We start from the raw sequence: 3,090 nt of genomic DNA, 5'->3' as shown, positions 1-3,090 counted from the left end.
ACTTCTCAACAGAGACCCCTCCGTTGTGGTTACACTTATGGTATTGGGGGGGAGGGGGGGGGGTATAATGTAATAAACAGGTTATTTTTGAGAACGTTTAGATGCTTATTTTCTTAAATTACCGGTAGGAGTCATTTGGTTACATAACTTATTTCGTAGCAAATCAGCGGTTGTGGTTCACAGTTGCTGCCAAAGAATACATCACCCCAGAATTTGATTGTATATCAGTGCAAATGAATGTGCATTTTTGAGAATTTTCAGAAGCTATCGGTGTCCTGTGCATAATCTGACAGTAATTTGTAGTAAATCAGCATTTGTGATTTAGTTACTGTAGCAGATATTCTAACATATTGCTACATTTAATTTTTCCTTAAGGAGGAGTAGCCCTATAAATTACATTTGTCATAAATTAATTTTGTTTTCAAGTCTTGTAACAACTATTATTAAACTCAAAGTTTTAGGAAACTAGTAATTTTGAGTATAGGTTTTTGCGTTGGCTTAATAGAAATCTTGTTTTGTTTATTTGCTTCAGTTCTTATAGGGAATTAGCAACTTTTTGGCTCAATGGATTAAAATTATTTGTTCCATCACACCAGCTAAAATGCAGCCCCACAGTGAATGCTGTTCTCTAAGATGGAATGAGTTGGTTGAGATTTGTAAGCAGCTGGAAATCACCCTGACTACTGTCAAACAATTGGCAGCTGCTACGAATTAGTGTGTTTGAGGAGCTCCTGACTGTCGTGTATCTTTGGTACCAATACCAAAGCAATCTCAAGTATTATCCTCTCTTGTCGATCCTGTCCCCTGTAGAGAAGGTATGGTATATGTCATTACTTGTCCATTTGATTGTGAGTGACATTTCACTGGAAGACATAGTTGTTCTTTACAGGGTGAATGGGGACCATGGTGGACTGAGGGTGTTGTACCAATCCACCTAACCAACATGCTGGAGGTTCTGTCTTTCACTGAAACTGAGATGAGTAAACCTTGTTTGGGGAAACTTGATTTGTATGATGTCAAGAGGAGGCAAATGCAAAAGTGTAGGTGTCTATTAATCGTTGGCAGTTCAATCTTGTGGTGAATGATGGTCCCTCTTAGGGAAATGACAGCAAGGATAAGGGAAGGATACCAGGTGCACTCAGCGTGTATACCTGGAGGTTGCATTCAACATATTGTACAGGTTTTTCTGGCAGCCATTGAGGGAACAAGGTGCAACCATCTGCAGACTGGTGCATGTTGAAACAAATGATCCCCGTCATCTGGGCCACTAGCCTGGCAGATAATGCTGAGAATACCAGCCTTGCATGTGAAATTTCAACAAAGCTCACGATTTGGAGCATTGTCCCCAGAATTGATTATGTCCCTTTGGTTCTGAGTCAAGTGGAAGGACTGAACCAAGAGAGCATAGGTTCTTTCACAAGCTAGGCTCCAGCTTCCTGGACTTGTGCCATTGGGTGCAGAACTGTAGTGTCCCCTCAAAATAGGTCAGGTGTGGAGGGCGCACAAGGATTTTTTTTTTTTTTTAGTTAGGTGACTCTTCATCCAATCCTGATAATGATAGCTGTAGGAAACCCAGAAGTATCAATGTAATACACAAAGGAATTACAGACACTGGCCGTGAGTGTGCATTAATTGAGATCAATGGGGAAAACTGAAAATTTGTGCTGGACCGGGTTTTGAACCCAGGACTCCTCCCTACTAGGCAGATACCCTGACAACTAAACCATCTGGACATGATGGCCATTGGAACTGCATGGACTACCCTAGCATGTGTCCTGCCATGTGATCTGGGTCAGTTTTGATAAAAAACAGCATCCTCTGCCCAGTCACGGGCATTACTCGCTTGTGACAAGTTGGGGGATGTTTCTGTTACCATGACACCCCATAAGAGCTTAAATATGGTCCAGGGTATTATATTCCACCGGGACCTTCTTTTGCAGTCTGATGATGACCACCGGGACCTTCTTTTGCAGTCTGACGATGAGCTGTGCACCAATTTAGAGTGGCAAGGTGTTAATTTTGTCTAGCACATCCATCGGGGTCCGAGGGATAATCAGGTTCTCACCATATCCCTCCCCCAATGCGGTGCTTTAAGTGCTGGAAGTTCAGCCATATGTCTTCCCACTGTATTTCCAACATCACTGTCAAGATTGTGGACATCTATTACATCCCAATATTCCGTGTGCTCCACCTCCGATCTGTGTTATCTGTGGAGAGCATCATTCACCTTGCTCGCCTGACTGCAGGATTTTAGAGGAAGAGAGGAAAATCGTGGAACATAAGTCCCTGGACTGACTGACTTACACTGAGGCTAAGAAGAAATTAGAACACGTGCGTATGACCTCCTCTTATGCCGCCCCTATGAGAACAGTTATCACCCCATCAGTTCCTCGCATTCCTGTCGCCTCTCAGAACCATAAGACTACACCTGCCCCCTTGGTGGGGGTGGAGGGGGGGGGGGCACTTCCCTGTTGCTCCTGCACCACCTACTTTGGGAGCAAAACCCCACCTCCCCCTTCCCCAAACAATCAGGGATATCAGTCCCCTGTTCTGAGCCAGAGAAGTGTAAGTCTTCTTTGGCTCCTCTCGCTAGGAAGGGGACCCTTGGGTCACTCCCTTCCCAGGTTTCTCCTAGTGGGAAAGATGACAACCACGAGTGGCTGAAGAGCCCAAAAGCAGCTGATCGTAGGGCTTCACGCTCATCCTCAGTTCCGGAGACAGAATCAGTAAAGTCCTCCCAACCAGGGAAACCCAAGGAGCAGGGAGGAAAAGCCAAAAAGAAGGTCCCCAAGATGAAGGGAATTGAGATGGCACCCACACCACTGCTACCCACAAGCTGTGTGTCTGCGGGTGAAGTTGAGAATGTGGCATCCACTGAGGACCTATACATCGCCGCACCCTCAGACATGATAGATATAGACTGCTCAGGCAAAATGTCGGTGGCAGCAGGTGACCAGGAGGCATAAACGGCCTCATTGAATGTTCCATGCCTTCCCAGTGTCACGATGTCATCCTCCAGTGAAATTGTGGTGGTTTTTTCCATGGCCTGGCTGAGCTACGGCAATTGTTAAGCTTTACACCTGCCTTCTG

Source organism: Schistocerca serialis, chromosome 3 (assembly GCF_023864345.2).
Source record: "Schistocerca serialis cubense isolate TAMUIC-IGC-003099 chromosome 3, iqSchSeri2.2, whole genome shotgun sequence".
Taxonomy (NCBI): Eukaryota; Metazoa; Arthropoda; class Insecta; order Orthoptera; family Acrididae; genus Schistocerca; species Schistocerca serialis.
Note: the sequence above shows the minus strand (reverse complement) of the source record.